Source organism: Euphorbia lathyris, chromosome 1 (assembly GCF_963576675.1).
Source record: "Euphorbia lathyris chromosome 1, ddEupLath1.1, whole genome shotgun sequence".
Classification (NCBI taxonomy): Eukaryota; Viridiplantae; Streptophyta; class Magnoliopsida; order Malpighiales; family Euphorbiaceae; genus Euphorbia; species Euphorbia lathyris.
Genome location: NC_088910.1, coordinates 62,712,456 through 62,726,498, shown reverse-complemented (window position 1 = coordinate 62,726,498; position 14,043 = coordinate 62,712,456). Strand labels below are relative to the sequence as shown.

General features: G+C 34.7%; 1 long non-coding RNA gene across 1 annotated transcript; it reads right to left on the bottom strand.

Moving 5' to 3' along the window:
- Positions 1 to 7,912: 7,912 nt before the first annotated feature.
- On the bottom strand, positions 7,913 to 10,557 carry LOC136235285 (uncharacterized). The gene is made up of 2 exons (XR_010691745.1): positions 10,128 to 10,557; positions 7,913 to 8,145 (listed from the first exon to the last, which is right to left on the bottom strand). It is a non-coding gene; the product is annotated as an uncharacterized lncRNA (long non-coding RNA).
- Positions 10,558 to 14,043: the final 3,486 nt, after the last annotated feature.

Here is a 14,043-nt window from a genome sequence, read left to right as displayed (position 1 = left end):
AGAGTAACTTAATTAGGCGTAGAATAACTTAGTTAGAATTGGATAACTTAGCTAGGAGTAGCGTAATTCAACCTAGGAGTAGACTAATTTAATCAAACAAACTCAAAACCCCCTAAGCCTAGATAACATCCGAGATCGAGTAGCTCGGTACTTGCAGAAATAAATCCTGTGGATGATAACCTGGACTTAAACCAGAAATTTATTACTTGATAACGACGGGGTACACTTATCCCTTAGTGAGTTCCCATCTCTAACCTGGGTGGGGACGCATCACCCATCACCTATCGTCCCAAGATGAACAAAACAACCTCGTGCGGTAATGGAACTTTTTTCAACTTTCATAAAAGTGAAGTCATGATATAGAAGACTGTAAGAAACTTATTACTGAGCTAGAAAAACCACCGGCTGAAGGAAATCTATACCATTTTTTGAAGAAAGTAAGGTGAGGTTCGACATCCGAAGAGATATGGGGGGGGAGATAAAACCCATGAGGAGCCATCAACATCATCTCTAGAGGTCTAGAGGCAAGAACACCGCCCAAAAGAAGGCCCGCTGAGGACAAAAAATCAGATACCTTATGATAAGTCTCCAATTCAACGTTCAAATATCCACTTTAGTGCTAGGTTATTTAATTAATTTGGTGTTATTTTGGGTATTATTGCTTGTTTTGGTTTAGTTTGCCTCCACATGACTCAAATGATTAAAAGGAGCAGAATTGGGCTTAATTGGAGAAACTTTGGACCAGAAAGGAATTTGGTGCTGAATTAAAGGAGCTGAAGCGAAAATGGAGTTAGTCTTGCCCAAGACTAAGGACCTCCGAATCTTCTGATGTTCAAATTGACCAGGACCTTTTCTAACTCGAAATAGAAGGCAGAAAATCAGGGATTTGAAATTTGTAAAAGAGGTTGATGATTTAGATAGATATTATTTTGTTACCCAACTTTTAGGAGGGGGTTTTCTCTATAAATATATGAGAATTTACACCTTGGGGGGGAAGTTCTTTTTAGGTTTTTTTCTCTTTTTGGTTTCTTAGTTAGCTTTATTTATCATCATCTTTAATGGCTATCATAGTCGATTTCATGACTATGTGTAGCTAAACACTTTATTCGGTTAAGGGATTAATCAAAGGCGAGCATTATTTTCAATTGTGAGATTATTGTTCTTAATTTCAGTAATCTAATTTTATGTGATCTGTTTACATATTTATTGATCTATGAAATCATACCTTCAATGAAAGTTCAGGTGAAGGTTTGGCCAGACTTTTGCTTTTTCATTCATCGAACAATGTTAGGAAATAGGATTTGTAATCATCTGAAATCCTAACTATTATCAAGCGTATGAATATGTAATTTGGTTTGAATCGGAATCGCTAAGAATTCGGTTAACTTAGGTTGGGTCCTTCTAATTCCTAATGCTTTCGACAGATTAAATTCTAAGCGCTAAGCTAGAACTGTCTGTCGAATAGGAGCTTATCTTTAGGCGCTCTAGGATTTGCTTTACAATTAAGGAAGGATTAGGTCGGGAATGAATAAGGAACGACTATAACCAATCCAGATCATGTTAATTAAGATAATGTCTCACCGTCAATGATCGATGGGAAATAATTGTTTGGCCTGCGGAATCTCCCTTAACTGAAATTCCAACATATAATTTTACATTCAATTTCAATTTGATTCTGCAATTTTATTTATTCATTAATCAACAATTTCAATCCCCCCTATTTACTTTTTGTTAATTGCTTGGTTATATTTGTGATTAGATCAGTATTAATCCTTTGGGTACGACCTTTACTTGCTCTTTTACAATTTATTTTCGGCTAAGTGAAGTTATAATTATCTTTGGTGGATTCGACACCCATCACCTTAGCATCGAGATTCTCGTTCGGTGGATTGAGGCATACCCTAAGGGTAGAACATAATGATGCACTAGTAACCAAAATCCAGATCAATAGCTTCAAGGTATGTGGGGGTGTTGGTAGACAGTGGAAGTCTTATGAGGCACTTCGCCTCGACCGGGAAGGTTGGTTCCCATGACAGCTCTTAATAGGAATTAGCGACACTCAGTTCCTCGAATAAAGACTTATGATTATAGTTATTATTTTTATTCCCTATCTATACATATAATCAGTTCAGCTTTACTAGTATGTTTGTTAAAGTTCTCTTATATTATATTAAAGGTCAATCTTTTGCATGCTACAAGGATTTCGATCACAATCTCTGGTCAAAAAAACTTTTAACAAAACCCTCTTGAACATATAAACGACTTTGAACTCTCCAAGGCTCGCATTTATGTCTATTCGATTAAAAAAATCATTGCACAAAAGATCGAAATTAAAAACTAAAAAATGATTCAGTAAAAAAAATTGACAAGAGAGACATCTGAACCAAAAGTTTTTCATTGAACATAACATTTCTTTACAAAAAAAAAAGAAAAGACAACAAAAGTAAAGCTATCTCTAGGATGATCATCATCACTCGACTCATCATTGTGCAAATGCTCCAAAATCTGGGGATGGAAATTCTTCCGGTTTAGGGAACTCATAAGCAAGCTCGTTATTGGGAGCAGGGTAAAGAATTAACCCCGAGTGCTTTTGTCCCTCCTTTACTTGTGTCGCGAAGCTCCCCTCGTCTTGCCATCAACAAGTCGCTACAGGGTGAGTTCCGTAGACGGCCCACGGTTGGTCGCAATAGGATACCTCTGGCGTGAAGCTAGTAGGGCAAGACTATGGGAACTGTTTAAATAGTGATAGTCATATTCTTTAGTAAGCTACACTACAGCTTCAATTAGAAGGGCCGGATCCTCCACTAACTTCCCCTTAGACTCCTCAGCACTGAGCAAGATAAGCCTTGGAGCGCTGAGGACACCCGGACTTCAAAAACTCTTCATCCAACACTTGCTGCATAAATGCATGCGAGTGACTCTCATTGCACAAATCCTCCTCCTACCTCTAGACTTTCTCCTCCATCAAAGAATGAGCAGCCTTCCTCCATAGGAAATTCTGATGCTCTTCCACCAATTCCCCTCTTTAGTCGCCCAATCCTAGCACGGCCACTAATAGCCTCTTCCTTCAATCATTTAATCTCGATATGGCCACCGATAGCCTCCTCCTTCATGTACTTGATGTCAACATCATTTCTCCTCAAGGTAACAAACAATGAGGCAACCGACTTCTCTACTCCTCACACCTTCTTATCTAGCTCTGCAACTTGACCATCACATCCTAGAGCTTCTTGCTCCCATCTTTAAGCTTCCTCCTTAACTCTTCGAGCCCAAATTGCTAATACATATGCCTCCTCATTCCTGGCCTCAACGTCATCTATATGAGCTTGCTACCTCATCATCTCTTCACTAAGATTAGCACTTGCTCGGGCCCAATCCAGCTCCTCCTCCAACTATATGACCTGGAGAGCAGAAGTTCCTTGGTCATGATGTGTCTTGTTCAATCTCACCTCAAGTTGCACATACTCCTCGGCTAGGTAGTTGTAATGATGGTTAACCTCCTCTGCTATGGACAACACCTACAGGAGCATCAATAAGTTAGGATTTCATGATATACAAGTGTATAAATAAGATAGAAACTCACTTTGGCCATTCAGGTGGAATGCACATCACATAGTGGCTGCACCCCCAACTTCTTAAACACATTACACTCAAAAGGTAAGAGGGAAAGGTGGCCAAGATCATGTGAGATCTTGGGATCACTCAATGAAAAATGACCCCCTATAACATCGGACTAAAGCTAAACAACAAAAGAGTTACAAACCTGAGATGCACAAAAAGTGGCAAAAAGAAGCTCCTTAGTTGACAAAGGCATATTGTCTAGGATTGCCTCCACTTCATCCGTTAGCGGCTCCTTCCCTTTTCTATATGTTTTCTACGGGAATTGGGAAAAGCATTGTCAAGGGCCGATGACCTTTTATTGCTCCTGTGAACCTTCAGCTCGGTAGCACGAACCTGAATATCGGCATCAATCTCCTCAGAAGTTGGATCCATAGAAACCTCTCTCTCCTCTTCCCCCGCAGGAACCCGAGCTTTAGGTCCAATCTTCGTATGACTCCCCCCTCGTAACAGGTATCTCATCTTCCCTTATAAAAGTTGGAGGATTTGAGTCTGTCTCCAACAAACATTTTCCAGTAGCATCCTTTAGAGCCATGCCTGAATTAGATAGCATGACTATATTAACTTCTTCGATGGCCATCCCACCATCCCGAGCCAAAACTCCCACACTTGGCTCTATAACAGGCGACATAACAGCTATATCTGCCATGGCCACACAAATCCTTACCTCTTCCTCAAGAGCATGAACCATAATTTTAGTCTTGATATGAGCCCACTCTAGCTGTAGAAGAGAAGCTTCTAGGACCAAAGGTCCAAAAGCCAAAGTAGCCACAACACGGCTGGACAAAGACACATCAAGCCTAAACTGTGCCCTAGCACCCTAACCCTTAATACTAGGTCTGTTCTAATACCACCATGCCAAGAAGGCTGATTTCCCCACTGTAAGATGGTAGGATTTGGTGCATCCCCTAATGCCGCATTTCCTCCCGAGGCGGACTCGCCTCTAGGAGTAGCAACAATCCTTACTACAACTCTAGTATTCTATTCCATATGCCTCCTTGCTAACATGCACGCACGAATATCTAGGTTAGACATGATAAACACCTGTAACACAAACCAATAGAATAAAAAAGCATATAAAATTCCCCTCGAAGAAGCTCAACATACTCGGGCGTGCCAGTGGCATACAACACTCTGTTCGGACCCTTCGGACAATATGGTATGTCTTTCTCCATCATTCGAATCATGTCCGTACAATCTGAAGCTAGATAAAAATCAATGAACAGATCCATAACCTCCTTCTCAACTTCAGATAGTTACCTCTCCTCCCTCCACCCACTCCATTCTCCAAGAACAAGATTCCAACCCATGTGGAAGGGAAAGTCGATGAAATAAGGGCTATCTGGATCATCCTTGTTGGGGCCAACCAAAAAACACTTCATCTTGAACCGCTTAAAACTATCCTTCTTCTTAGTCTGGAAGGTGGTTGATAACCCCCTAATTTATAGTATTTTTAGGAGTAATTTAGATTGTTTTTAATTTAGTTTTTGGTTAATTTTGGTATTAGTTTGATATTTTTAGTTAATTTCAGTATTTTCCACTTCTTATGGCATTATCAGTGTTTTCAGTGATCCTTGGGGACCATTGGAGCATTTCTGGACTATCTAGTGATCATTGGAGCACTTTTGGACTCATCAGGGACCATTAGATCATATTTCGGACTCATCAGGGACTAAAAAGGAGAAACCTTGAGCAAGCTGCCCCTTTGGGAAGCCTGTCTCGGTGAGACACTATTCATCTCACCGAGACATCCCTTGTCTTGGCGAGACGAGGTGGGGGAAGGCGTTCCCAGCACCTTGCCCTTGCTGAGATGTGCGAAACTAAGCCCTAGGATCCATGAAAACACTGTGAAATTTTCTGTTCTACCCCTGTGACATTAGGGTTTCCTTCCTAACTCTATAAATAGGAAGATATCTCTTCTGTAGCGGCTATCCCGAGGGGGATCGACACTTTTAGTTTTCAGCTTTATAAAATAGATTTTACTTTTCAGCAATTCCTTTTTCTTTGATTTTTCCCAGCTTTCTAGATCAGCTTTCAATTCTTTTCTTTTTAAAGAACAATTGACGGGAGAAGCACTATATCTTCTATTTTATAATCGGAATCGACAAAACAGGTTTTAGATTTCTCTCTTCCCCTTTTATCTTTGACCTTTATAATTAATTGAAGATATCTCTTCCTAACTCTATAAATAGGAAGATATCTCTTCTATAGCGGCTATCCCGAGGGGGATCGACACTTTTAGTTTTCAGCTTTATAAAATAGATTTTACTTTTCAGCAATTCCTTTTTCTTTGATTGATCAGATTATGCATGCTTAATGCCTTAAAACTGACAGGAATAGGATTATTGCTAGATATGATTCGATGAAGATTATCTAGTCTGAAGTATATGTGCTTAATGCCTTGAACCTGACAGAAATAGGATTATAGTTTGATATGAAACCGATACGAGACGTTTGGTATTCTATTGGGATAGGGATAAGGATAAAGGTTGGGATATGGACAAGGATAAATAGTTGAGATAAGAATAAAAATATAATTCGAGAATTATTATTCAATATTTGGTACGTGGGATAGAGATATGGATAAAATAATACATTTTACTATTTTAACCTTATTTAAACTACATAATATTAATTTGAGGGATAAGATGGACTTTTCTATCCTATTAAAATCGCAGGAGTTTATCTCACCTCCTGAGTTTATCTTAAGGGAGGAAGAGTCTTTACCACTCAACCACAACCCCATGGTTTTTTATTTAGTTGTTTTTAATATAGTTCAGAATTAACTAATTAATTAATTAGTATAGAGTAAAGATTCTTTTTAACTTAAAGAATGAGTTTTGGATTTGGATTATTTGGTTTCTAAAATAATTAAGTTTCTAGAATTATTTGGATTTGTCTTAAAGATTTATTTGTTTTCGCAATTAATTAAGTAATTAGTCTATGTTTTAGATTTTTCCGGATACAATTTTCTTTTATATAAGAATTGAGGTTCATCGTAAACAACTATAATCAAGCGTTATCAACATTAGAGATTTTTCACATAAAAAACGAGAGGAAAATTAACTTCGGCTTCACTTTAATTTATTGTTATTTGATTTTATTTACATCAAGACTAATATATAATTATGAAGAAGTCATGGTGCAATCTTTCCAGCCGCAAACCCTCCCTCACAGAGAATATCCTCCGCTGATGCCGCCACCCCCCCATAATGCTGGAATTCCCTATCCATCTAGCTCCTCCAGTCTCATTCGCTCCTTCAAGGAGATGCCCCTATGAAAGAGCCACATTGAATTCTGAAGGATTTACGCATTTCTAGACAGGGGACAATTGGACATGTGAATGGCAATCCATTATCCCCAAATATCACTATTGCATCAGAAAACTTGTTGATGAGTGGTCCTAAGTTTGGTCTAATGCCTTGATTGTTAAGATATTGGGACATAATGTGGGCTACATTGCACTTCGAAACTGTGCAACTGAAATTTGGAAGACCGAAGAGGGTTTCACAATGATTGATCTTGGGCATGGATTTCACTTGGTGAATTTTGATAATGCTTCTGATGGGGACCATGTCATTCAGGATAGTCTGTGGTTAGTACAAGGGCACTACTTGATGGTTCGTACATGGTCACCCTTGTTTGTTCCCACGACTTCTTCACTGGACTCGGCTCTGGTTTTGGCAAAATTTCTAGAATTTCCTATGCAATACTATCAGGAATATGCTCTAATGTTGATTGGGAACTTGTTCCGGAAGCCATCAGGCTTATAAGAATACAATAGGGACAGCAATGCCACTGATGTGTCTATGGGCGTGGATAAAGTGACAAAAGATAAGGAAAATACTATTATTCGTGCAGATTCACCTAGCAAAAATAAGCGCAGCCATCCGGAACCGCCCTCCCGTGAACAATTATCAAACCGGGATATCAATTTGTTGCATGTTGGGGGTAGGACAATCGCCTGCTCTGGCACTCTAGGCTTACTCCTTGCGGCTTGGTTCGTTTTATTATTTTTGATGATCTTGTCTTGGAACTATTTTGGAGCCAGTGGTAATGAGTTTCACCGGCCTCATATTCTTTCTTCTCAAATCTCCACTCTCAAGTACACGAAAACATAGTATAAAACTAAAGGATTAGTTGATTGTAAACAACTGACCCCAATGCCAGGTATTAGGGTCGATTAATTGCTACAACCGACCCTAATCTGATTTCCTTCAATTCTATACAAGTGCTTGATGAAAGTACACAGTAAGCTTTATGAATTATTAAGTTCTAGCTTTCCACTGAACTATAGGCAACAACAATCTTCATAGTCTTCATTGTTTCATTAAGAAGGTCCTTCTGGAAAAAGGATATAGTGATTATCAGTACCCTAAGATACAAAAACTAAATTATTTTCTATCATAATGGGGCCATTACTTTTCCAGTACTGCACTGCTGAAAGCCACACAATTTTCAATTTGGTTCCAAAAGTTCACCATAAATTGTGACAAAACTTCCTCAAAGTCTTCGTTATTCTGGATCCTGGGCCCATTTTAAGAAATTACATATTAAAAGGAGATCGAAATATGCTAAATCATTATATGAAACTAGGAAAAGGAGAAGATGAACAAACAATGCCTAATCTTAAGGAACTTAAACCACATAAGGCAAGTAAAAGTCAGATCAACTATATTGTCAATAACTACACAGCAAAGAACATAGTATACACCACTCGAACTATTCAACTTGGGGCATTAAGACGCAAACATTAACTCCAGTGGGGATCCTCAAAATTACCCGTGCTATTTTAAATGTATTAGCTATCATTTTCATAGCTTTGCAACTCTATTATTTTGTGGTTACACATAATTCATGTTTAACTAGCTAGAGTCTTTTACTATGACAATAAAAAATTTAACTTCAAAATTATGTAATTAAGAGAGTATCCATAGACTTCAGCACATGTACACAATATATTACAAAAATCAAACAGGTGAAACCGTAATTTTGGATAGTTATTAGAAAAGAGGACAAAAATATAGAAGCAGTAATCGCTAGTCATTTCAAGAAAAATCGATGCACCTCCTATCTCTATCTAGAAAAGTATTAATTTGATGTATAAATTTCAACTAGATACTCATACAAATGGTTTCTAATAATAACTTCTTGATTTAATATTAGCTACCAAGACTTTTCACTTGGTCTGATGAAGGCAAAAGAGAGCTAAACTTTGAATTTATAAGAATGGTCCTATAAGAAAGATTTAAGGTTGAACTTGATCTTGCAAAGTTCATCCTTACGAAGAAGTGTCTTATAAAGTTGTTTGAGCCATGGTCATCAACACTGAAGATCAAAATTTTGAGCTGCAATTCAGTATTTTATAGGAAGTTCATGCAACTTGTTTAGCTCTATACTCAAGGCTTAGCTTAATGTCATAACATTTATTCCAAATGTGAATGTGAAGCATCTAATCAAGTTTCTTCTATTCCTTGTAATCAACACACATTGAAATAGAGAGCATCTAAATATATCCACCATTCAAGGAATTAGAATAACTAGCAAATTACCTCAACAGAGCAAAAGTTTGTTATGAATAACTCAAAACCAGAGAAATTTGCATATGTTGAAATAACTAAAATGATAAACACCTGAGTAAATACACAAATACATATGGCTAGTTAGTTGCTCACATTCAAAACCAATGTATTAGTTCAACATTGTATTGAAAACTAGAATCTCGGCCATAAGAAAAAGGAAAAATGTAATTCGTTTCTAGAGAGGTAAAGACTAGATTTCAATGCAATTTGACTGACTTCAAGACTATTATTGTTTTTAATATTTGAAATCAGCTTCAACATTAATTAAATTGCATCTATTCCCTTTAGATTTAGACCATAATGTGAAAAAAAATATTAATCAAACCGTCCGGGAAGTTTAGGGGACAAGATTTATATTGAGGGCTTAGAAGTCTATACTAGTTTAACAAACTGAATTGGAAACATAGATTCTCCATAGAAAATAAGAGATATAAATTGAAACAAGTACTAATCAAAAAATTTGAATTAAGTGCAATAATATACTATATAGAATGGGGGCTACAAAGTCAGACACTGGTGAAAGCATGAGTACAATTTAGGCATGGGAATATGAAAGTTTTTATTTGATGTAAGAGATAATTTTACAAAATCAGAGCTTGTGAAAAAGAATATACTGGTAAAAAAAACTATAACCACCAATACAAAAGAAGAAGAAGAAAATGAAAATGAACAAAATTTCATCTGGGCCAAGTTCTGGAGCAATTTAATATCAAGGATAGAGCATGCATATTATTTGAAATTCCTGTTGAACCTACTAAACCTTCAATTTCAATCTAAATGACCCCTATTAAACATCCAATTCCAATCTAAATTAAGCCATGTAGAACCTACTAAGTTTGTTCTCCCAAAAAAAAAAGACTGATTGTACATTCAATTTCAATGTAAATGAACTCCATAGGCTTAAAATCAATTGCTCAGATTGCTCACCTTTTCTGGCTGTTTACACGTGGGTGGTTGAAATCATGAACGCAACCCTTCTCTTCTTCTTTTAAGTCTTAAACTAGTGCCCAAACTTGAGAATTACTGAAATTGACGATTGAATCTGAATGTAAATATGGAATCTGAATGTAAAAGAGGGAGGTTTAGGTGTTGAAGTCAAAGATGGATGTGTAGAGGAGAAGAAGAAAGAGAAGCCCAGTTCTTCTTCCTTCAATCCTTCAAACTGGTGCCCAAACTTGAGAATTATTGAAATTGGCTATGGAGTCTGAATGTAAAAGATGTTGAAGTCGAAGATGTGTGTAAAGGAGAAAAAAAGAAGAGAAGCCCAGTGGAATAGAGGTCGATGACAGAGACGCAAGAATTGTAACTTTGTATACAGCTATGATTGAGAGAAGAGAAAGAGAAATTGGAAGTGACCCCGGTAGAGAGGCTAGTAAGTAACTAGCTTATCGTAATTAAATTTAGAATTACAACTAAATTAGATTATCTATCAAAATAAAATATACTTTTATCCCTAATTTAAAAATTCTAAACTTAAATTCATAATCATAAACTCTAGATAATATGTTCTAGATCCTCAATTCATAAACTCTATAATTCTTAAAATAGATTAAAAATAATGATTTTATTAACTTGATATAATTCAAAATTATGATTTGATATGATTGTAAATAGTTTTTTGAAAATGAAATAATATATTTAAATACAAAATTACAACTAAATCATATTACCAAAATTAATTCGAAATATGTCACTTTCTTTTATATATATCATAAATAAGGTATGATTTTATACTTCAATTTAAGAATTCTAGACTCCAATTCAAGAATTCTAAGCTCCAATTCATAAATTCTAAATCCTAAAAAATAAATCTTAATATCTAATTCATAAATCTTAATTCTTAAAATATATTAAAAATAAGGATTTAGGCTCTGTTCTTTATCTCTGAAAAAAACTGAACTGAACTGAACTGAATTGAACTGAATGCTACTGAATACTGAACTGGACTGAATTTAATTGAATACTACTGAACTTAACTGAATGCTACCGAACTTAACCGAACTAAACAATAATGATTCGCTTTACCTCATTCTCTTTTCTAAACATATCCAAACATATAGGGGAATTAATGCTTATTCCTTCTTTCCTTTAGTTTCCCTTTCTTGATTCCATTTCCTTTACCCTTTGTGATCCAAACTCTCCCTGAATTTAATGAGTACTTTTTTTTTGAGAAAAATGCTTGTAATTTCATTAGATAAAAAATGAAAAAGTACAACAAGCAAATTGTAAGGAATAAAACCTCACGTACTAAAGCAAATACAATGTCCACGATGGGATAAAAATGACTACAAAGAGCAAAAAGAACCCATAAAAAGCACAAAAAACACAAAAGAACAATATATTTCTCGTTAATCCAAATCTGTAGAAAGACATCTAAAATCCAAACTCCATCCTTTAGACCATTCTGAATATTCAGATCTTAATCTTTTTTTTTTTGTTCCAACCACGTAGATTTATTGATCTACGGATAAAATGAACTATTTTCGCTCTTGCTAAATCCAAAAAAAAAGCATAAACTACAGAATAATAGAGAGCAGATACAATCAGATGGATAAATAGTTCCGGTGAAATATATGTACACAGACTAAAAAGGCAATAAAAAAATTACAGAAATCTAACTCAGTGTGAAGAGGAAAAAGGAAGATCATTCATCCTCCTCAAAATAGATCAATAAAATAGGAAGATTAAAAAGAAAAATGTGAAAAAGAAAGGAGAAAGAAATGAGTTTTTTTTTGTCGGAATACTGCAGACGATTTATGAGTACTTATATTATCGGTTTAGAAAACAAAGTGTCCATATACTTTGTTTTCAAACATAGTGAGGATATAAACCTATTATGTATATAAACTTATATCTTCTCTCCAACTAAATTTTTTATTATAGAATTCGCCATATAATTATTAATAATCTCTTATAATTCTTCATATTACAAGAATATAGAATTACTACCATAAAAAAAGTAATTAATTTATTAGTCTCTATATTTTGATAAAACACACTGTTTAGTTCTATATTTTCAAAAACACATGATAAGGTCTCTAACCTTTTCTCAGTGAACTATTTAGTCATTCCGTCTGTTTGTTAGATTTTTTACCGTTTATGACTTCGAAAATGACTAAATTACCCTTTACTATTTACCTTCAAACTTTAGAAAAGGAAATCCAATTTAGAAGAAGCTATTTGTATGGAGAACGATAAAAAGAACAACCCCAATGCTTACGAATTTGAACGATTAAGAAGAAAATCAAGAAGAAGAACACTCAAAGTTGATTTCAGATGCATTGGAGTTTAAAGGAAAGGAAAATAAAGGAAAAGAAGAACGCAAATCCAAATTGACTAACAAAATCTTCATGAGAGTCTAACGGCAGTGACTAAACAGTTCACCGAGAATAACGTTAGGGACTAAACAATTCATCGAGAAAAATGTTATGGATTAAACAGTGTGTTTTGTCAAAATATAGGGACTAATAAATTAATTACCCTAAAAAAATATAAAATTACTTAAAAAATATTAATCAATTCATGCAAGAATCAGATGTTAACAAGACGAACCGAAACCAAGCCTGAATAGTTTCTAAACAAATATCAGTTGAACTTGAATCGTCTGTTTAAGCAAAGCTCGAAGCTCGAAAATATGAACTCGACTCGAGCCGTTTTGGGTAGAAAATTTAAAAAAAAACGCTGAAAAACGCTACTGCTTGGGACTAATAAATTAATTACCCTAAAAAAATATAAATTACTTAAAAAATATTAATCAATTCATGCAAGAATCAGATGTTAACAAGACGAACCGAAACCAAGCCTGAATAGTTTCTAAACAAATATCAGTTGAACTTGAATCGTCTGTTTAAGCAAAGCTCGAAGCTCGAAAATATGAACTCGACTCGAGCCGTTTTGGGTAGAAAATTTAAAAAAAAACGTTGAAAAATGCTACTGCTTGGGGGGTCGAACCCTGGCCTCCTCCCTTCCACTCCACACTCCTTACCATTGAATCATTTGCTTTTCTTGTGTATTATGTTGTGCACTGCTTAATAAACCAATGCTCTTTTAGCTTCTATTATTTAATATTTGATGCATTCACTTATTAATATTGATTAAATGTGCATAATAATAAATTATTAATAGAAAAAAAAAGAAATTTGCATAATAATGAATTATTAATAGAAATAAAATGTCCATAATAATGAATTATTAATAAAAAAATCCAAAAACATGCTCCAATTTCTTATTTATTTAATTCCTTTATATTTTTGTAATTTATGTTATATAAGAAAATATATTTTTTAAAACATACGTTAAACATATATTTTAAACTTTTAAAACACGAACTATGAAGTTTAGAACGTACAACATATTTTTTAGAACATACGTTATATTTTTTAGAACATGTGTTATGTTTTTTCGAACATGAGTTATAAATTATATTATAGAACAAATGAGAAAACGATCCAGATATCTACTGATTTTTTAGAACATTATACTTAATTTTTACAACACAAACTATATATTTTTTAAAACATACGTTATAACATATATTTTAACTTTTAAAACACGAATTATGAAGTTAGAACGTACGACATATTTTTTAGAACATACGTTATGTTTTTTTAGAACACGTGTTATGTTTTTTCGAACATGAGTTATAAATTATATTATAGAACAAATGAAAAAACGATCCAGATATCTACTGCTTTTTTTAGAAAATTATACTTAATTTTTGAAACACAAACTATAAACTTTAGAACATATGTTATGTTTTTTAGAACATACGTTATGTTATTTAGAATTTGAGTTTTTTTTTTTTGAACAAAAAAATGACCCATATAATTACTATTTTTTTAAA